At 36.2% G+C, this 23,761-nt stretch overlaps 1 long non-coding RNA gene and 1 pseudogene across 1 annotated transcript in view; one reads left to right on the top strand and one right to left on the bottom strand.

The window, feature by feature from the left end:
- Positions 1 to 23,761, top strand: part of LOC135321148 (uncharacterized) — a 660,820-nt gene that overhangs the window by 70,535 nt on the left and 566,524 nt on the right. The window lies entirely within an intron of this gene.
- Positions 377 to 2,118, bottom strand: LOC105099310 (trans-1,2-dihydrobenzene-1,2-diol dehydrogenase-like; annotated as a pseudogene).

Genomic DNA, 23,761 nt, shown 5'->3' with positions numbered 1-23,761 from the left:
CGTTTTCCATTTTGCATTAGTACATGAAAATGTTACTCTTCTGGGAATCTTGGTTTTCCTGGTAGAGCAAGGGTTTTAGAGCCAGTCAGAATTGTGTATGATTTCCTTCTCTCGCCCTTATTAGGAAAATAAAAAATTTTTGAATCTCAATTTCCTAACAGTGAGATGAGTGAAATAAGGCATAATTCAAGGCTTTTGAGAATCATAAGTGAGATAAGTTGTGTAAAATACTTAGAATATTGGCTTTTCATATGGGTGATCAGTGAATGATTGGCTTTCCTTCTCATCTTAATTGTTCATAGAACTGGGCATTATTATTATTACTATTAATTTTTTTTCCTGTGGATACCATGTCTTTCTTCATTCAGGGCATACATCAGTGTTTGTCTTGGGGGAAGGTGATTCCAATGACCTTCCTCACCTCCTCAAGGATGTCAGCCAGGAGCTCACTTTGCGCCAGAGGAATCACAGGACTTTCCTTCAGGCCCCTCTGTAGGCTTTCCTGGACATGCTTGGCTTCATAATTCATGCCCATTCCATTTGTAAAACTGAACTCCTTGCCTGGGGCTGGGGGCAATGGAAACTCCTTATACTCCCCCTTCACCACCAGCTCTTGTCAGGCACCAGCAGGGGCTGAGGATCTGGGCCAAGCCCTTGGTACCGCTCACAGAGACGGTATTGGAGAGCAGGACAGTGATGCTGCAGGTGAAGCTGCCGTGGACCCCTCCTGGGTACTGGAGTAGCACAGTGACAGTGTCGTCCATGCCTGTTTCATAGTGACTTCCCACAGCTGAAATCTTCTTCGGCTTCTGCCCACCAAAGGCCATGGAGATGAACTGGAGGCAGTAGATGCCAAGGTCTACCGACCAGCTCCAGCCTGGGCCCAGTCTGTGGTTCAGGGCACACTGGTGAGATTCTTCCCAAATTCTGCCCGAATCACTCGAAGGTCCCCCAGGGTTCCCTGGGCCAAAACAGATCTCAGAGTCTCTCCGGTAGGAAAGAAGCGGGTGCAGATGGCCTGGTACTCAGAGCGAGGCAGAGACCGCAGCCCTGTTGTGAAGTCCCTGGAGATAAGGCCGACTGACACGATGCCCCAGCGAAGTGCTGTCGCTGCAACCCGGAGTCCCAGTGGTCCCTATCTTCTCCATGTGGGAGTTAAAAAGACCTGGTGCCCGGGTCATGGGGGCTTGGCCCTTTTCTCTGCCCCCATTGCCCCTACGCCGTTCCTCATTGGCCTCCGGGCTTGTGCGCCCCCTGAACTGGGCATTATTGATGATTTTTTTTTTTTTAAACTTTTCCTTTCATTTCCATAACACTTACTTTTCTGGGGTCTTCTCACACTCCTCTTTGGCCTCAGCATACTCTGCTTTTTCATTAGCTTTTCCTTTTTTAATGTATGATATTTCTTGGAGTCTCATTCTCTGCCCTCATCTCTCTAGACTCTTCCTAGGTGATCTCCCTAATGCCCACAATTTCAACTGCTATGTGAAAATGATGTTTCCAAGTTTTTATGTTCAGTAGAATCTGTCCCCTTTGGTTTCATATCTGTTTTTCGTACAGCAAGCTAAGTGAACACTCTTAGATATTACACAAATATTTGAAACTTAACATGCCTAAAATTTAGTGTGTTATCTTCTCCCCTTTCTTGTGTATTTCCTCTTAAATTCCCAGTAAATGGTGTCACTATTAACTGACATTTCTAAGCCAGTATCTTAGGAGTTTTTCTAGACACTTCCCTCTGCTTTACCTTCTGCTACTGATTAACTGTCACCTCCTAAATTGTTTTCAGTATGCCTCTCTTCTTTCTGAAAGGGCTGTATTTCAGGTCTTCCTGGCATAGATTATTATAATATCCTTCTGACATGGTCACCTGCATCCTGTCTTTTTCCTCTGCAAATTCTTCCAGAGTCATTTTTTCCAAATGCGTATATGATCCCCACGTCCATCAGGGTAAAACTGAAATTTCTCATCTTGAAATACAAGGCTGCTAATGGTCAGACTGAAAGAGTAGGAAGCTAACCAACAAAATGGCTTCCCTGATGTTAAAGCTGTTTGCTAATTTATTCTGACTTAAAATTCTTGCAATTTGCTTTTCTCTTTTTTCTGACAAACCGCCATCCTTGCTTCACTTGCTCAACTGCTTTTGTGCTAAACAGCTCCCCTCCCTCCATTACACTCCCCACTCCCTCTACATTCTTTACCCAGAAGAGCTTAGCCTTTAACCCAGAAGCTGTGCTCTGGGTCATGGACTGAGAGCCTCAGGAGAATAAACAGACCCTCTGGAGTTTCTCTGTGACACTAGGTGGATTCATCAAGATTAAGAAAAATACAGGACCCCAGAAAATGCCCTGTTTGTTGTCACCTTTCTGTTCCATCCAGCTCTTCCATAAAACTTAGGACCCCAACCCTAAGATGGAATCACAGTCTCTAAGACATTAGCCAGCTGTGACTCCCCTCTGCCTGGCAAAGCAATAAAGCTGTTCTTTTCTAATTCTCCCCCAAAATCTGCCTCTGAGTCTCAACTCTGCTCCTGGGATGCAGAGGCCACCTTTTCAGCAACAAGACCTTGCCTACTTCTTTGTCCTTATCCATCTTACTAAACTATTACATATCTCAGGGTAAATATTAAAATTTTTTTGCAGAAATTGTTCTATTTACCATGTCCTTTCCTATCTCTCCTCAAGTGTCTACATATCCTCTAAACTCTCAGCTCAAAATTCAACCCATGTAATATTCAGAACTTCTTATTATGCAGCAACTATGTGCCAGGCACTGTGCTAGTCAGTTCTTTGTGAATAATTCCTTGACTCCCAGGCACTTCTCATTCTGCCTTGTGCACATCTCTATTATCAGATTGAATTGTCAAGATCTGCATATTTATCTGCCTCTTTTACTGAGCCATGTGCTTCTAGAGGGCAGGAAATTTATCTTATTCATCTAGGTGTCATTAGCTCTTGACACAGTCATAGATAATCATTAAATGTTGAACAAATGAATGGATGGTTACTTTGAGCAAAATGTTAATAACAATTCTTAGGGAGATTTGGAAAAACATAATTTTCCTGTAGCTTAATAGAACACAAATACTGTTTCCTGAAATTCTAAACCTACTGGGCTAGAAAATGAGTGTTTTAAAATAAATGGTACACCTCAGCATTATAGTTAATTGGCGTGAATAATTTGACAGAAGGTTGAATATCAAATAGCTATCTACTTTTCCTCTCTTTTGTGTTTATCATATATGTTTTGATAGAAATTAGCAATAAACCAAAGAGATGTTTACTCACAGATACCATTGCTTTTCATCTGGGTGTGGATAATGAACACTAAGAAGGCAGACAGAGTTTACAGGGAGTAATTGATGTTGATGTTTTGTGCCATCATGTGGATATTATTTAAAAAAAGAGGCACTAAACTGTCATTACATGCCCAATAGTTACAAGCAAGGGCCGTGAGGATCAATGATTCTTTAATGAAATGCTGTGTAGCACACACTGTCATTTTCTTGTCCTTACAAATAAGAAGCAAGCTTGGACTATTCTATCGAATTCATGGGCAAGCAGGGCTGTTAGGGTTGCATAACCCCAACTGCTCTTTTTATAAATGAGGGAATCGAGGGTCAGAGATGTTGCAGTGTTAACTTGAGGTAACAAAGATAGCTATTGTTAGAGGTAGGATAGAAATCAGGTGTCCTAACTAAAATTTCTTCCAATTATTTTACGTTCTGATACAAGCACGTGCTCTGTGAGCCATGTGGGAGCAAGCCTGGTATCATATTCCTTTTAAACAGGTACATTAATTTGTCATTAATATCTATTTATTGATTATATGGTTAATATTTATGTGTCTAGTAGCTCATATTTGGGCATAATTTTATAGCATAAGCCAAGATTTTACTAATTTTATTTTTCCTTTGTTAGCTCTTAAAAAAAATCAAGATAATGTCAGCTTTTCCTTTATCACTTCACAGATAAATGTGATTTCCAGTGCCTCGTGGAGTTACTCACTCCAGGGCCTATGGAAGGTTAGGTCCAGATCCAGGCTTTATATTTCCAGTGGATTTCCTGTGTGTCCTGGGAAAGTTGTTAGAGTTGTTAGGAGGAGTTTGTAACAGATGGCCAGGGCCTCAGGAGCTCTGGATTAGAACTTTCCAGGAAAATAATGTGATATGAAGGCTGTCCGATGGTCTAGGAGCAGACGAATGGGGAGGGACAAAGAAAGAGAAGGAAGCAACAGAACAGAGGAACTAAAGGAAAAAAGCAAGGATAGTGTTTAAGGAAGTAGGAGAGGAACCAAGAATGTAAAGCGGGACACTTGGACCTCGATAGGTTTACTGAAGTCCTGCCTGTTGGGTTACGATATTATGCTAGAAAATTTCAGTTATCTCTGTTAATCCTCAGAATTTCAGAACATACCCATTTTATAGGTGAGGAAGTGTGTCCAGGTCACTTACTTAGTAAGTGTTTGGTCTTGAATTTAAATCCAGACCTAGTTACCTTCTCCTGCAGCAGGAGAAAAAGCTCATTAAAAGCTTCTCAGAATGCAAGTTCATGGCTGGTAAGACTCCCTTGAAAATTCAGTCCACTAGGTAGATTCAAATAGCCTGATAGTGTCTGCTCTTAGGAACTTCAGTGGGTTCCTTACCTGAGAGCCCTGAAAAAATGAGGCCAGTTGGTAAGTCCTGAATGATCTGATTACTGAATATTATCTGAAAGATGAGAGGGAATTCTCCCACTAGCAGGGGCAAAAGAGAGAGAAAGTTGAAATAGTAGAAATTACAATAATGCAGGACCTCCCAGAAGTGAGGGAGTAATGGTTTTTTCTCTTTGCCTGCAGAAATCACTCATGTGAACACAGTGGAAGCTAGTCCACAAATGAGGAGTGTGTGTGAATGTGTGTGTGTGGTGGCTGTGGTAGTGGTCCTATTCATTAAACTGGGCTGGGATTTGGAGCCCTATATGGTTAAGATTATAATTATACTTTAGCTCTTAATTGTCCAAAATATGGTGTAACTTGGCAACAAAGTAACTAGCAGATTAAATTTCATTGCACACATTTAAGCACATCCAAATGCCCAACATCTGCATTAAAATATTTTTAAAACCAGAACTTGAAGTTGTTTTAAAAAGAATAATGTATTTATTGTTTTCATAAGAGTGGAACAGTTTCATTACATATAAAGAACTAAATGTAGAAAATTACAAAGAAGAAAGTAAAAAATCAGCCAAAATCTATATGACCAAATAATTACTTTAAATATTTGCTCAATAACATTTAAGATATCTCTTTGTGTGCATATATAGATAGAAAGATAGCTAGGTAAAGATAATTTTGGAGCAGATGGGCTAATACTCTATATGCAATTTTTAATTAGAATATAACATTTAACATAGATTTAATAAAAATCTGAAACTGAAGTAATTTTTTAAGTTCAGACTAAATATTTGTTAGGCTTTGGAATATCTCTCTAGAATTAAAATTCTAAAAAAATTAAAAGATAGGGTCATTGCATTTTTTTCAACAACATTTTTTTCAGATTAGAGAGTAGCTACACATATGCAGCTATGAATAAAGACAGTAGCGTGCTTAGACTTTCTTCCTTCTCTTCATTTCCCTTATATTGGGTTCCTTCAGACATTCCAGATCTAATTTTACTTTTGCCTCATTTTTCCTAAAAACTTAAAATTTCTGCTATCTTTTTATATTTTATGTATTTTTGCAAGCCACCCTTATTATACAACAGCAACAAGGCAGAATATAAATAAACCACAATAAACATAAATTATTGGAAGTTATTATAGTTCAAAATGTTGATAATCCTGACTCATGATTTACCAGGAATTTTTCTGTGTTCAATAGTATGTGTAAAGGTAACCTTTACATTACATATTAATTACTGCAGGCACAATTTAGAAGAACACAGAATTATCTTTTTTGAAATCAGTATTCACCTATTCACTAATAAGTCTCTTCATAAATTGTTGTGTCTTCAATTTACCATTTATAAGCAGGAGGGAAAAAAATTGCTGTGCTTTGCTTTGGTGTTGAAATTTTGTGTTCTAGTATAGTGAGGCCATGAGGTGAGTGACTCCTGCCTTACTTTTTTATAAATTCTAGGTTGTTAAGTAAGATCTGCCAGAATCAGATCCTAAAAATGAGTTATTTTTCACATATCAAATCTAGGTTGTAACATTGACTTGCTTATTAAGATTAATTAACTAGAGATAATACTTGCACACTGTCTCGTTAACAGAAGAAGAACTGGCCCTCTCTAATAACTCATAGAATTTTAGTAGAAAAGTTAATGATGAATATAAGCAAACCTCATGCAAATACAGTTCCTCTCCTGTTTAGGAAAAAAAGAAAACATGATTCCCCCCCCCCCACAGTAGACGTAATTACCCGGTGTGCAATTCTCCTGCAGCTGTTTTCTCTTCTTCATATGACCTCTGTTTCCTAGTGTTAGAATTCACAAACGTAACCATTTCTGATCTTTTATAGTTGAGTGGTATTGGATGTTAAAACAATAGTGAAATTAGACACAATGGCTCTATCATAAGTAAGCTTGAACTTGGACAAGTTTTTTAGTCCTGTGAGCCTCAGTTTTAGCTGAAACAATGATGGAGGTGAACTTAGTAGGTCTTTAAATGCCTTCTGTTTATAAAATTTTCTTCCTAAATGAGCTAGGCTGAAAATAGAAGGGCGCCCTCTTGGGTGTTCCTTGTGTCAAGTTGCATTACAACAATTTCAAAACATTCTTTAAACAAAAATACATTGACTTGCTCTAAGTGGTTTCGTGAAATAAAACAATTGTAATTGAGTGTCCAGTCTCAACACAGAGGGCTGTCACTGGTCTGTGATCAGCACCACATTGAATCTCTGAAGCCCTGTAGTACTTCAGTCTATTGGACTGATGGTGAATCTTTTTCAGTTTCCACTGTGGTGACCAGCTTGGAATATTTGGAGAAGATGAAACACCAATTGTGGTGAATGAGGCAATCTAGTCATCTTATAAAACAGTAACCATCTGCTGGCTCACTCTTTGGTCAGCATAAGTCCTGCTAGTTTTAGCCAGTGTACAAAACCAACAAGACAATTATTTTCTACCAACTTTTAGTAGAATGTGTTGTTGCTGTTGCTGACTTTGTTAGTAATGGTAAAGCATGTGTCAAGTTTTGATTATGGTTACTAATTTAGTACCATCTATCTCATAGTTTATGAAGTTTCTTTATACATCCTGTCATCCTTTCTTTATACATCCTTTATACATCCTGTCAGAACTTACACTGAATATAAGTGTAAGTTCTACAATGTTGAGTTTTCATATATATTCTGTGTCTTCATAAATATTTCAGTGGGAATATTGTGTTCTGCTCTTCTAGTTAGGTGTTTCATGTGTAGAAAACTGTGTTAGATTTTTCTAGTTAGATGCTATCTTAATCAGAAAATTGATTCCATGAGTTTTACTTTCTCTCATTAGGTTGAAAAAGTCAGACTAGGTCATTTTTATGGCCCTTAATTCCAAACTGCTGTATTTCTTTACCTTATGCTCAGGGAATTTCTTAGTTAGGGATAATGCTCTTCATTCTGAACCTACTGGATATGCATGCTACATGCTAGCAACTACTTCCAGATTACTTTAAAGATGTTAGTAGATTGATACAAACCATTAAATATAAGCATTTAAAATAATAGAAAATTACAAGTAGTTAAGTCATCATTAGCAAAATAGACTTTAAAAGTTCCATTCATCAGCTGAGTTTAGCAGCCATAGTTATTGTGTCTAGCTTGGAATTTGAATCCTTTATTTCACTGCTTATCATAGGACTGGGCCCAGCAGGAGTCATATATTTGCTTCTTCACTGAAAAGCCGTGACAGCTTCTTCTGGCAATCTCAGTACAAATTGATTTCAAAATAATGTTTAGTCTGGAAACTGTTGTTCTTCTCTGCCTGGTGAGTGATGAAACTTGGGCATGTTGCTTCCTGCTGCTGCATTCCTTCCAAAGAGCATTGTAATCGTAAAGAAAAGAAGGATTAATGAAAATGGGAAAATCTGCATTTCATTTTGGGATTACTTTTTCAAATCCAGTCTTTGTTCCAGAAGCTTATTTATTTATTTATTTTTTGGATTCTATCTTCTTGTTGATGGAGCAGTAGTATGTGGCATAGTCAAAGGGCATAAATGGCTTTGAGTTTACTGTAAAACTCTTACCTACCTGTTAGTTTTTGGAAAATTATTTAAAAACTCTGGGACTCATTTTCTCCCTTTGTAAAACTTTGTAATATATGTAATATTTTTGGAAGATGGTGTAGGATTTATGAGAAAGGGTTCTTAGATTAGACAGGTTGATTCTGAATTTTGGCTCCAACCCTTAAGAACTGTATGGTCTACTTAGTCTAAGATTGAATTAATTCAATGGTAAAAATGGGGTTAATTGTGCTTTATGGGCTTGTTCTAAGCACTAAATCGGATAATCCATGTCAAACATTTAGCACAGTACCTGGCACAAATGCCTACTTATTAACTGCTGGATATTATTATTAACTCCTACTAAATGCAGTGCAGACCCTTGTAGAAAGCACTCAAACTATTATAACTGAGCATGTAGGAAGGAGCTCAGTAGGTGTACTATTAAGCAGTAATCATAGTTAGTCTCTTCTCTCTGTGTATCTATTATCTAATGTCTTCTGAGAAGATATTGCTGATGGGACATCTATTCAGGCATTAAATTGTGGTGGAGATGACTCATGTTTAGCCTGTTCTGCTTTTCCACTTCACTGGATTCTACATGATTTTTCTCAAATTGAATTGTCCTTTTTATTTCTAACCGCGTGCTAGGTTGCTGTCTAGTGCCAGTATTTCTGAACTGAGAAATACCCAATTAGTCTTTACTCTGATGAAAGAAGGTCTTTTAAATTCTGTAGTGGGTCTTTTATCTGGAATATTTAACAAGTTCTATGTTTTTTTTCTAATTGCAAAGACTATATGATAACTGATTTCATTATTAGTGTAGATCTGAGAAGAGCTGTAATGTAATAAGTAGGGCATTTCCTTGCTTTTTTCTAGAAAATGAATGTGCTTTAAGGGAAACCTTTTCCCTGAGTGATGGGTGATTTCTGTTGTTTAAAGCAAATGTTTTTCCATGGAATATAGTAATCAGTAATATACCTAAACAATACACAATTTTGCTTATATGTATCATAGCCTAATGGATTTTTAAAAAGGAAAATGGTATAATGTGGTTTGGAAGGAATATTTGTCAGAACAATTCCTCTCATTGTCATATTAATGTGATAATTTCAATTTTTTTGGCTGAGGAAATGATTAAATTTTGCACAGTGTTCATATATGTATACGTACAATACATTATAAAACACAACTTTTTTTTCAACTTTTAAAATGTGTCATTATTCACTTTCTCAATTCTGACTTAATCACAGACTGTTGTATGTGCTGTCATTGTAATATACCATAGCACAGAGATTGATAGACATATTTTGAATTGCTGTTGGATTAAAGATACAAATGATCAGATTTCTTGATCTGGGTATACACACAGAGACACACACACATGCACTCGCATATTTATATATGTAAAACTTTCTTTAACTGAAAATTTTGGGGGAGCAAATCCCTATCAGCTAATCTGTTAAGAGGATAAACCCAGAAAGAGTTCATTTGAACTCAGGACTACCAATCCCATAATCTTATACTTAAAGAGTCACCTCCCCCATCTCTACCCTCTAACTCATCCTTTTTTCTTTTCTTTGAAAGGATATATAGGTTTATGAGATTCAGGCAGGCAGAAGAGCACTTCATCATCATTATAGGATCCCTCAAACCTTGATCCAGCCTCTAAGTGAGTGAAGTGGGACCATGTTGAGGATTTCTTGTACCTAAATCCTAATCAAAATGATCTCTGTCATGTTTACCTTAAACCCAAACAATCTGTGGAGTCTCTAATCTAAACTTACATGATGAGAAAAGCCTCGGGCCACCTGGATGTGATGGTCAAGGAGAAGGAGCAGGGCTGCTGAGTCATCTGTAAGACTCAAGCAGAGCTGGCTTGGGTAATTCACTAGAGACCTTTCCACAGTGGAATAGCTCCTGAGTGGCAGTTGATTCTTATCCGGCAGCCACATGGGAACAGATACTCAGAGGCACCAAAAGGGAGCTGGGAAGAGAGCACCCAGGCAGGCGCAGATCTTCAACTTCCATTCTCATGACTCATCACCACCTGTAGAACTGAGAGCCATCAAAATGTACTTGCCCTTCATACTGACTTCCTGGAGGGAGGGCTAAGAGAGGGAAGGGGCAAAGGGAGGGTCTTAAGATCCTTTTTGAGATCAGTAACCCTCGGACATCATTTTGTGTATTCTTTTGTGTACTCTAGAGATTTCCCATCCAAATGCTCCTTTAAAAGTCTAATGGTATAATTAATATCATACACTTACAATTATAGCTTTGATATATAAAAGCGAGCTTTTAGAGACTTTATTATTAAAGATAAATCATTTTATAAAAAAGGGAAACTATAGTAGCCATTTATCCTCTTTTGAATACTATAGATTTGTTCACTTATGTACTTATTTCTTGGTATTACAAAACGAGAAGATCCTGTGTTGTTCATGTTAATCTCTCGTGGTTTCTCTTGTGCCCTAGGTTCTAGGATAAGATTTATTTTCTGTTTTAGATAAATACAGAGATATTTCTCTGGTCTTGGACTATATTGCTATTTCGCAGGGCAATAAATCAAGGAAGCCGACTAAAAACTCTAAAATAACTGAATAACCAAGTTGTTGAGCCACTAACAAGCATATGCAATTCATCACTGAAATGATACATGCCACAACAGGTGAGGGTTTGGGAATGATATGCTATTGCCTTCTTTTTATTTATTTATTTTTGGGTTTATCTAAGTAAGTCACTGGGGCAGAGAATATGAAGAGGAGGATATAGAGAGGAGAGAAGTAAGGAAAGAAAGCTTTATATTTTATTGATTTTGGAGGGTAAAAATTTGTTATTTATGGAGCTGGAAGAGGATAGTCAGGCGTTAGCTCTTTATACTACAGCAAGCACCGTGCCTATGCTAAAGATGTTGTTTTAACCCAAGCATCGAGAAGACGACTTTTCACTGCTATTAATAAAACATGTGTAAGGCCTGTTTCAGTACATCTTAAAAAATTCACCTAGGCCAATTGTTCTCAAACTTTAATTTGCATGTATATCAATGCAAGGCTGTTTAAAATTCAGAGTCTCAGGCTCCCTCTTAAGATTCTGATTTGCTCCTGGAGCAAGCTCCAGCTGCTGCATTTAAAACTAGCATCCCCTGAGATATAGGTGTGACTGCATGGCACATTCCTCCACTGAGTCCTGCCAGAACTTTGGAATGTCTGAAAAATAGGAAAGTTACTCTTAACCAAATATAAGTAATTATGATAAAATAATATCGATTTGGAGCTTGGTACCACCCCTTGCTTCCTATTAAATCCCTGGTGTGGTGATCGTTTGGGTAACTTTGATGGCTTCTTGCCCTTCCTGTTGTTTGAGACATGGGGGTCTGTCTTTGTTGCTTAGAAACAGTAATCAATTGTGATTAAGCACAAAAAGAAATCCATTCAAAATCTTTTCCAAGCTGAGAAAATTGCTAGGGGTTAGAAGAACCAATTTTGGAAAAGGAGCAGTACTCAAGGCACTTGTGGGTAGGGCTGGGGGACGTGGCAGGAGGACCTGCCTGTGTGCTTGCCCTGCAGGCAGAGTTTGTGCCACGTCCTGATGCCCCTGCCACTCAGACCTCACTGAAAACATCTGTGTCTTGCTTGCTCAAGAATCAAAGTTTGGGGGTGAGTGTTTATAATTTGTTCTGCTCCCCGTTACAGGCTGGTGATAAAGGTAGGAGAGAAATCCTCAAAGCATAATTCTGAGACTGTTTTGAATTCTTCCATCAGGCACCAGAGAGTTCCTGATCTCTGCAGCTTTATTTCATATAGGGTTATAGATGAGAAAGCATAGATGTCAACTATATGATTAATTATTAACGCTGACTAGCACAGAGTCAGTGGAAAAAGCAAAAGATCATCTGTGTGTAGAAACTCAACTTTTAATATTCTTCATGACATCATTCAAAACATTACATTTCTCCTGTTTTAAGATATATATATTCATGCCAGTTAAAAAAAATTTCTGTTCAATTTTATGTGCATGTGGTTTTCATATGAATATAATGCTTAAAGTGACTTACTCTCAAAGAAAAGAAATACATCACTAGAATGACACATAGCGATTCTGTTATTTCATATATTTCTTTGGATAGTACTGGATATATTTATCCTAGTTTAAAAAGCGTGTTCTTATGGTGTCTACTAAATGTGTATAGCCACATTTTTTTGCTGTTTATCCACTGTATATGAATAAACTAATCAAACTATGAAAGAGACCACTTAGATAATGTAAAGTTTGTTATTCATTTATTAAACAGAAAACCTCTTTTTAATATTAAACCTCATTAAGACTTTTTTTGAAATATTTTCTTGACTTAGACAAAACTGACTACGTGAAATAATTAAATAATTTTTGGTTCATCGAAAACTGGAGTTCCTTAGATCCCTGCTTGACTTTATTCAGGAAAGTAAGCACTCCCTGAGGACTTCTGATTCTACTTCAGTGTCCTGTCCAGAGCTATGCCACATGGCCACACCTAGGTGCGTGCTGGGAATCTCATTATTTTGAATATGTATTGAGTCAGCCAATGTACCCTATCTCCTCTACTGATAATGGTGGGAAACGTTTGCACCAGTGAGTGAATAGGTGCAAGAGAGAAGGGGAGGGAAGGAGGGATGGGGTGGGGGGTGGGGCTGGAGAGAGAGAGAAAGAGGATTGATTTCAGTGGCCAATAATCCAGACAAAAAACAAAGGGATGCACCAAAGGGTGGTGGTGGTGGTAACAAATGAAACAGCCAATCAGAATTTTGGAAAAAAAATTTTTTTGGAAGTATTTGTCAGGACAGAAAATCTTAGTAGGAATTAAATGGGACTGTGCTGAAGGGAATTTAGAGCTGCTGTATGAGCAAACAATTGTCTTTGAGTGACACACAAGAAAGTTTTCTTATTTTATTTTAATTTTTTAACTAAAGTTTTAGAAATACTGAAATCAGGTTACATTTTTATGTTATAGTGGAATTTTGATTATACAGCTGCAATTGTATTTTTGACCTAATCTCTTTATGCCAAGTACACTTGCTATTATAGGGAGGTAATAATTTATGAAACAGTTTAATTAAATGGTACTTAAAATGCAATATGAGAAAGAAAAAAGTGTTTTTAAAATGAATGCTTTGAAAAGACTCTATAGAGATTCATTTCAAAGAATTTTTTTTTTTGGTCAGGTTAGTTGTAGGCTAGAAAATTTTAAAAGAAAAAATAAAAATGTATAAGAATATGCATTCAGTTACTTTGCAAGGTTATTTTCTCTCTAATTTGAAGAAACTATGAAAGGAAATAATATATGATGTATTATGAGTGACTAGAACAATAATTTAAAAAACAACTCCAACAGAATATCTAAAATATTTTACATATTTATATTTAAAAATAAAATGTTTAAGATTTGTATGCATCGATATATGTTATTCCTTCTTTTAACTGACATTTAGCTTAACTGATTAAGTGTTTTGGTTGTGTTGAATAAGAAGGTACCAGATATAAAGCTAGCAAATGCAACTCCATATAATACAGAAGTTTAAATTAGGTATTAGTACTGTGTTTGAAAAATAAGAATATAATTGGCCTGTACGCATGCACAAATATATTAACAACAATTCAGGTTTTAAAACATGCAGTGATGGTGAAAGAATTTTAGAGCTGTCACTAGTAAACAGCACCATTAGCTTTTCAGTATATTACTTTATTATGTATTATAGTCTTCCCTCTATCACAATCCATCTTTTTTGATCCATTTTAAAGTATATTGCAGACATCAGCACATTTCTCCCTAAATATTTTATCATGCATCTCTTTAACTATAGTTCAATATTTTTTGTAGTTTTTTCCTCTAGAGGTAAAATGTACATACAATAAAAGACAAAACTTAAGTTATGCTTTCTGAGTTTGGCAAATGCATACACCTATGTAAACTAAATCCCTATTAAGATGTAGACCATTAGCATTGTTTCAGAAAGTATCCTTGGGTCTGTTCCCAGTCAATCACTGTCTCCCTTCCCACCCAAGAGGTAATCATTACTGCAATTTTAAAAAATTATGAATTAGTTTTCCGTTTTCTAGAGCTGCATGTAAATGGAATCTTACGTTATGTACAGTTTTAGATAAGGCTCTTTTACTCAGCATAATGTTTTTGAAATTCATTTGTGTTGTTGTGGGTATTGGTAGTTTGTTCCTTTATATATCTGAGTATACATTCTGTGGATACACCACAGTTTGCTTATTAATTCTCCTTCATATGAGCATTTGAGCTGTTTCCAGTCTTTGGGTATTATTAATAAAGCTATAGTGAACATAAACTTTTACTTCTCTTAAATAAATATCAATGAATAGAATTTCTGGGTCATAGGGTAGGTATGCATTTAGTTCTATAAGAAACTGCAAGACCTTTACCAAAAAAAAGTTGTATCACTCTTCAGCTCTAACCAACAATGCAACAGCATTCTGGATGCGCTCCATTTCTGTCAAAATTTCGTGTTGTCAGTCTTTTTGTCTTTTTAATTTTAGTCACCCTGATGGATGTATAGAATATACATTTTACAAAAAGATATTTGTTTCTAGACATTCCAGCCCCTGATTGCATAGTCAACCTCAGTATGCCTAGATCACCTGACTCTTGGATGCCTTGCCCTTGAAAAGTTAAGAGTATAATCCAACTGACACTACCAAAGTGAATTTCTGATTTTCTCCTCTCTAGGACAGTCCGCCTGAGTCAATAGGATAAGTATGTTAATTACTTTGTGTACCTACTGTTGTACCTGATGAGACAGGGAGGTGAAAGTCTGTTCTTCTAATTAGACAAAGAAAGCCCCAGTATCTTGGGGACCTCTGGACTGTGAGAATGGACTCACCTGTACTGCTCCACTGTTGGCATGCTTGGAATGCAGAATGAGCTGTGAGAAACAGCCGCTTTTATCTTCTCTCTTTGGCTAGGATTTCTTCCCCACTGGATCTCAAGAGGATGCGTGGCAACACTAAGTGTAGCTTGTATTATAGCCATAATTTATAAGTGTGTGTGTCTCTGCAAAGGCTAATTTATTGTGATGAAAAGGAATCTGCTTTAGCCTGACCTCATGATCTAGGAGATCAGTTCTTAACTAGACTAATATGTTATGATCTACTCTTAGAGAATACATCTTTTGGGTTCTTTGGGAAACAATGCTGAGAGAAAGGACTGCAAGAGGGCTGTATTACTCAGCTAGGACTGCCGTAACAAAATGACACAGACTGGGTGGTGTTTTTTTTTAAATGAAGTACAGTCAGTTGCAAAGTGTCAATTTCTGGTGTACAGCAATGTCCCAGTCATCCATATATATGCATATATTCATTTTCATATTCTTTTTCATTAAAGGTTATTAAAAGATTGAATATAGTTCCCTGTGCTATACAGAAGAAACTTTTTCAAAAATCTGTTTTTATATATAATGGCTAACATTTGCAAATCTCAGACTCCCACATTTATCCCTTCCTACCCCCTTTCCCCTAGTAACCATAATATTGTTTACTATGTCTGCGAGTCTTTCTGTTTTGTAGATGAGTTTATTAGTGTCCTTTTTTTTTCTCTTTTTTTCAGATTCTACATATGAGTGATATTATATGATATTTTTATTTCTCTTTTTGGTTTACTTCACTTAGAATGACGATCTCTAGGTCTATCCATGTTGCTGCAATGGTATTATTTTATTCTTTTTTATGGCTGAGTAGTATTCCATTGTATTAATATACCACAACTTCATTATCCAGTCATTTGTCGATGGACATTTAGGTTGTTTCTATGTCTTGGCTATTGTATCAGACTTGGTGGTTTAAACAACAGAAATTTATTTTCTCACAGTTCCAGAGGCTGGATGTCCAAGATTAAGCTGATAGGAGGTTTAGTTTCTTCAGAGACCTCTCCTGTTGGATTGCAGATGGCTTTCTTCTCTCTGTGTCCTCACATGGCCTTTTGTGTACACACTACCTTGGTGTCTCTTTCTCTTCATGTAAGGATACCTGTCATGTTGGATTAGGTCACCATTCTTATGGCCCCATTTAACTTTAAGTACCTCCTTGAAGATCCTATCACCAAATACAGTCACTTTGAGGATTAGGGCCTCAGTGTATGAAATTTGGGGAGACACAGGTCAGTTCATTATGAGCTTTATTGAGAGCTGACACCTGTAGAAGATAAAATGGGTGAGAAGCATTACTTAGGCAAGGAAAGCTTTCAGACCATGATGCAAATCTGACACCTGTGAATGGAATGGGAGAAGGAAGCAGAAGTGGGTAGGGAGAGCCTTAGCCAGTAATGTAGATCTTGGCAAACTCAATGGAGAGCCTGGAGCAAATACTGTACTTGCCTATTAGGACCCTGTCATGGGAAGAAATGGGCAGACCCTAGTACCCCTGTGCTGCTCAACCTTTCAGTGAAGGTTTTGTGGGCAGAATGTAGCCTTTAGGTTATGAAATATATTCATTTAATACCCTGATGGTCACCTTGATTATGTGATATTTCCTATAAATTTATAGATCCTATGTTTGATTACTATAAACAATCCTAAATCATGCACATCTTCCTTATAGCATACCAGAGCTAAGGACTACCCTTCTATCACATATCAGTATTCTCTTTACCAGGTGGTCCAGTTATCAACTTTTGATAAGGAGATTAGACCAGGCTGTATGCCTTCTTTCTTTCCCCAGGAGAGTCATTTCTTCCCCACCAAATGAGGAGGGAAATGAGTCCTAGCCAGTTGCTCTAACTACTTTCTCCCCCAAGTAGGAGAGACTTACATTTTTATCTCAAATGTCCAGAAAGACAAGTTTATAATACAGAAAATCAATTAGTGGTTTCCTGGGACTAGAAGTGGGAACAGGAATTAACTATACATGGACATAAAAGAGCTTATTGGTGGAATGAAAATGTACTAAAAATAATTTTATGATGGTGATTGCACCACTTGGTAAAGTTACTAAAAGCATTGAATTGTAAACTTGAAATGGGTGAATTTTACTCTATGTAAAATCTAGCTCTATAAAGTTGTTAAAAAATTAATGCTGAAAGTAAAATCCTTGCCACAAGACAGATAAAAATCTGTCAGATTTAGAAGAAAAAAATCTGAAGAACATGTTTAGTTAGTGCAGTTTAGTATGTCAGTCTTGTAAATATCAAACTTTCTTAATAAACAGCCTTATTTTAAGATAATTTATTCAATTTTATTACATAATTTATACTTTTCTAGTATGAATGTCTTTAATTAATTGAAAAATTACATAAAATTGAAACTGCATTAACTGAAAACTTGCTTTCCTACCCCAAATAAACAATGGCAAAAATATAATAATTTGCTTATTGTGAAAGTAGGTCATTTTGAGAAAAAACTATAATAGTTAGGTATAAATCGCATCCAAAATTCAAATTATATCCATAAGGAGAGGTTTGAAATGTCATGATGTACAACAGATTGAAGAAACGGTCCGAAAGTATTCCAAATATATGCAGAACAATAGGGCATATATTTGAATCCCACACTGAGAGGCAGTTCTGCATTGTTGATCCTAAATTGGATTGGTTAAGTAATTAAACTGTGAATTTTTGAAGGTCAAAGACATCATTTCCCTAGCATGTTTTACTTGTACTGTTCTGTATATATTTAATAAAAGTACATACTGGGCCAAATTCTTAAAGTAATTCAATTATAGTAAATGATAATACTCAGCTGAGAGTCGTTAATCACTTTTAATCCATCTCTTGCAGGCATAGGATTCTTTTTATGGTATAGACTTTGTAATGATTTAGTTTTAGGCAATAATGCACAAATATATTTAGTCTTAATAATTCATAAAATACTAAAATATTGAACAACTATAATGAGATCCACAATAAATTTATTGGCTAGAAAAATATAGCATAGATTCACATATTTTAATTTGAAAGTATAAAGTTTATGATATGTTAAATATTTGGAACGAATAATTTTTTACTTGCTGCTATAATTTACAGGTCTCAGGAGAAGCCTGTTACAGATGCCCTGCTCTCTGTTACTTCTCCATTCACTTCTGGTAGCAAAAACACTTTTTGTAGCACTGAGAATTTTTTTCCCTCTTCAGCTGCTTACTGTACCATCATCACCATCATTATCATCATTATTTTGTTTATGTTGTTACAGAATATTGGCTTCAGATTTTTCCTATTCTCCTTGTTTCTCACGAAGGTTTGAAGTAGGCACTAAGCACTTTATTTTCTAGACCTTCTAATGTCCTTCCTCACTGGCTTTAGGGTCAAGGAAGGAGCAGTGGCAGAATCATTTGCTTCAATTAGCTGTAGTCTCTCTGCAGTTTGCTTGGATTCATTTGTTCTGCTTTTCAGTGCGCAGTGTTAGAGAGAAACCAGAGTTTGGGGAGGTAATAAATTGCATGAATGTGTGTATACACATTGAAAGATATCAATTTATGCTTGCTTGCATGGCTTGATTGCTTGGTCTTTGTGGGCTCCCCTATTCTTTTTTTGTTTGCTTAGGAATTTTTAGACCTAGAGTGGACTTTAAGTAAATCTTCATGGGCATAGTTATCTCCAACCAAGGGTGGTGTTGTAGTGTGAAAGCCTCCAGTAGAAAATGTAAGGACCCTTTGTTACATGGGCAGGTAAAAAAGAAACCAACTGAGTTCAAGATATAGGAAAATTTACTGCATCAGGAAGGAATATTTAAAGTTTTTGTTTGGAACATTATGGACCTGAAATCCGTATTTGCTCAGACATAGTAGAAAAACATTGGTTATGTGGGAAGTCTTCAGCATATAGTGTGTTTAAAGAAGTCTTATGGCATGAAAGGCCAAATTTAAAATTAAAGATCAAACTGAACTTTTTAGAAATCCAGTTTTAAAAATCTTGTTTTTAAGGAAGAAACCATGGAAAATAGAAATAGAAGTAGACTGAAACTATGGGAAATAGAAATAGAAGAATTAGTAATAGCATAGTGAAGCCAAATTTGGGGACATCTGATAATTTATAACCCCAGCTGAACTTACATAAAGTGCAGGTAGCATGGCAAAACTTGAAGAAAGGTGATCTAGGTCTTATGTGATGGTTGCAGAGGCTGTTTGGGGAACATATCGAAGCAGAAGAGATACCTAAGGGCAGGGAAAAGCAAGAGCTGAAAAGAAACTTTAAAAAATGGAAAGGGAGGGAAGAATTTATAAGGTAGATCCTAGAAAGCATTTTAAGAGCAGGTCTAATTCAGTAATGTAGGAGCTGATGTGGGGTGCAAATGTAAGACCCAGGAAGGAGTCTCCTGTAGGAATGAGGAGCTAGAGGCAGAAGGAATTCCCAAGCAGGAAGTAATGACAGGAGTCAGGGTGACAGAAATCCAAACTAAAAAATAAATGTGTGGCACACAAAAATAAGAGAAGACAATGGGAAGTGTGGGGAGGGAGATCCTGTGAATGTTTTTTAGATGGTTGTTTATTTTTGTGAAGAATCTTTCTCAGAAAAAAGAGCAGAAGCTGTATCTCTTGACTGAATCCATGTAATTCAGAATGAAGGTGCAAGAATGTAAGAATAAAGGGGGACATGCAGAGGCGCTCAGACACATTGAGATGTGATGTTATAAGGAGACTTTAGGCCTGTTGTAACTATCAAAAATCCGAATATTTTCAACATACATCATTTTTCCAACGGCGACATTTAATCAACTTTTAAGTTGAGGGGTTCCAAACCGTTCAAAAGGATTGTTTCAAGATCCAGAAAAACTTGAAACCATGATGCCTTCTCTTTTTCTTACATTTTTGCCAATTAAACTGAGTCTCATCAGTCAATGAAACAAAGCCTGGTACTGAGCTAGAGAACTGGTGCATGATTTGTAAAAAACTATAATGTTCATTTGGTTCTTGGATTCGATTCTATTTTTATCGTTACTGATACACTAAATAGGTATGAATCCGATATTGTTATTCTGGTATATGGCCTTGATATCAACCTTCAATCTATTCTAGGAATTTAAAAGTTGGACATTTAGGAGACAAGTAAGAGTTTCTCTCCGCATTGGACTTAGGTCCAGCATCCATATTTAAAGTGAAAGATCAGTGCCTAATTTGGATGGAGCTATATGATGCTTTCATTGAAAACCTTCCTGGAACGAAGCTCGCCAAGAAACTTGAGCTCTGATTTGATTCTGGAATGAAAGGCTTCTGGTTTTGACTAAACTATGAAAGAAGAAAGGAGAGGACTTTCAATTATTTGAATTAACCTATGAGAACAAAGGGTTTAAAGTAATTTTTATCCATAAAAGAAAAAAGATTTAGTGCCCTGAGTGTCATAGAAAGAACTGAAAAGATAAGTTGAATGATCTTGGCAAGTTTTCTGTATTCCCTTTGGATTTTTCCAGTAGTAAGAGTGAGGGTATTATAAAAGTTCTCTTATTTGGAGTTTTTGCTTATTTTTTCTTCCTTGAAGTATTAAAATATTAAATAATTTACTCCAGTACTTCTCAGTTTTTACTTATGAAATACAATGACTTAATGCACAGTACCTAACATAAAAGCAAACAAACTAGCAAGCAAACAAAAGTTTACATGTCAAAAACCTTTAGAAAATAGGAAACACTATAGGCTACCACTTCTTTACATGGATTAGTGACGATTTTCAAATCACATTATTGGTCTGTGTCTTCTCTTAGAAGAACATTTAAGATGTTTTATTTAATAAAACTCCGTTAGTAGCTTAGTCTGCTCAATGTACTCATGTTTTGCCTCTGTTTATAGGTAGAGAGCAGAACTAACTAGAAATTACCCTCTATCCCTTTGCTCTGTCTCACTAAAAATTACTAAGTACTTAATTAGCTAAATGGTTTTTAACAAGATAAAAATGATGTTCTTAAATTAAGAGTTTAAATTAAATTAAATTAAGAATTGTTCTTCTTGGTATGAGAGAGGGAGACACCTTTACAAGTGGAATTTTCCTTTAAAATGTAAATTCCCTTTACAAAAGGGAAATTCATGTTCTGTTTAGAAATTTTCCTGCATCTGCTCTTCCTCAGTTGCCTGCAGCTCAGAATAATCCTTATATCAAACTGGTATATTTGAGGTGGTGTGTTTTGTTTTTCTTCAATATATTTATATAAATGTACAATTTATTTATATACAAAAATATACATGTACATATATGTGCTAGAATCTGAAATGTGCATCAGTGCTTTCTATCAACAATCAACAAACTTCTTTTTGAAACGTAAAGAAAATAAATTATTAAATCTTTTATCCTCTGAGTTTTATTTTTTTGGAAGAGATTTTAAGAATCCTTTCATTAGGTTTCATCAAAGCAAAAATTGCACTAGATAAAGGTAAACAGACAAAAAGGACATTATTCAAGGCTCTTGGAATAGGATAGTGAGACCAAAACTAAATCTGAACTTAACTCCACTGAAACAAAGGGCAGGAGGATTTTTAAGCACTGAGGTAAACTCGTGGAAGAATACTGCAGGGGAAGTTGATCAGTGGGTTATGTTGAGCACATTGAGTTATTTCCTGAATTTGCAAATGCTTTTTTGTTGTGATCAGGCCATCTGTGTTTGCTGATTGGTGCTTATTAGAGAAGTTAAGTTACTACCACCTAGAGACTGGGAGATAGGGGTACTGTCCAACTTGCTGATTATATTCCAAAAGAATGGCTCCCAATCCCCTGAGAAAGGTGTCCCTGGGTTATCAAACTAGCAAGAGTCCTTCAAAAAGATCTGCATCCCACAGGGGCAGAGAAGGAACTTACAATCACAAGTTTTCTAAAGCAAATGCTCTAAGAGAAGCCAGGGCCCAGAGTCAGTTTGAAACTTAGTTAGGTTGAGAGGATTGTTAAGGCTCTCTTGGTCAGTTATTTGAATAGAACTCTTTGCTTACAAACTCCGAAGTTCCTAATTATACAGAGAATTCTTTGATTTTGAAGAAGTGTGTGAATGATGTTTTGATCTTCAGTAAATTTTCTTCTTGTGCTAGACTAGATGATGTAAAATGTAATCAAGTGATAATTAGTGATAATATAGATAATAAAGGATCCCTTTATGTGAGCTTTTTTTGTAATGAATTTTTTTTAGACCATTCCTATAATGAGGTTTTGATGTATTAATTGATGAGGGTATTTCCTTTGCCTTCTAAACTTTATTTTCCCCCAGTTTTCATCAATTAAATATTTTTATTAGAATGTAGTTTAATTCCTTTTTAGTTGTCATTGAAATAAATAGGTTGCTTTGATGTGAGAACTATTGAGTTTCCTTTTATTAACCTACAGTGATGGATTTAGCTAAGACCAAAAGCTTTGAATTTTCTGACCTTTTCAAATTTTGTCTCCCAACATTCAATTTATAGCATATTAGTTCTACAGTCTTTGTAGACAAGAAACATGTTCAATGCCTTAGTCTGATTGTTTTGTCTTATTCAGTCTTTTTGTTTTAACACAGTTTAGTCTTTCTCCTCAACTCCAAGTTTATAAAAATATTGATTATTAAAAAAATTAGTATATCTGAATCTTGTTGGGGAATTATAATCAAAAATAAGATCTCCTGCCAACCCGGTGAATAATCTCCACACAATGTAGTAAAGAATGGAACAGTTTTATTATTGTAAAATCATTAAATCAGAGTGTGATGTGCATCACAGGCAGTATGCTAAAGAAACTGCAAAAGCCAAAAGGAATCCTACTCTTTTTATGTAGTCAGGCGGACATGATCCATTCCGTACATGCTAATTGTCTTTTGTTTATCTTCGTTTATCTTCCTGACAGCAGAAAGTTACTACCTGGAGCCAGGCACCTCAGCTGAGCTCCTACAGAGACAAGGAGACAGGGCATCACCCTCCCTGATGTTTGCATCTCAAAGGGATGGCTCTCAGGCCCTCAAGAAAGACCTTTCTGGGACACAAAACTGGCAAGAGTCTCATTTAGCTTTTAAAATGATTTACATACCTCTCAAAGAGATGGAGAAAGCACTTATAATTTCATATCTCCTGAAGGAAATGCTAAAGACAAGGGAGGGGTGGGGAAGTTCTCTTTTCCTTTTCACACCTTGGAAAATTTTAAATATAAGTTTTTTAGATTTGTGTTTATCCTTGTAATCCACGCAACATTTTCCCCCCTTTTTTCTCTTTAAAACTCTTATTGAATAAAATTCTAACTTTATCCTTCTAGGTTCTTTGGCTGGTCTAATAATGAAATTGACATAAGACAGATTAATAGGGGAAAAGCAAATGGAATTTTCTATGTATGGGAGCCCCAAAGGTATGACACCCAAGGGCATGCTGGGCAGTTGAGGCTTATATGCCGTTCTGAGCTAAGGAATCAAGAAGGGGCCTAGGGGCTCCACGGGGGAGAATTATTCACAAGACAATAAGAAGAGCAGATGTTTGCCTGCCATACAGATGGGTCTTTCAGATAAAGTTATCTCTGGTAATAGTTTTCTGTTTATTAGACTCCTTTTCTTTAGGTAGGCCTCCTATCTAAATTCTTTTAGATAGTTAAAGAAAAGATAAAAGCTTCTCCAGTTGACTGAATCTTGATTGCCTTCAGCTCAAAAGAACCCATA

The sequence above is a fragment of the Camelus dromedarius genome, chromosome 4 (genome assembly GCF_036321535.1).
Source record: "Camelus dromedarius isolate mCamDro1 chromosome 4, mCamDro1.pat, whole genome shotgun sequence".
NCBI classification, from domain to species: Eukaryota; Metazoa; Chordata; class Mammalia; order Artiodactyla; family Camelidae; genus Camelus; species Camelus dromedarius.
The sequence above is the reverse complement of the archived record's forward strand: the minus strand, read 5'-3'. Positions and strand labels throughout refer to the sequence as shown.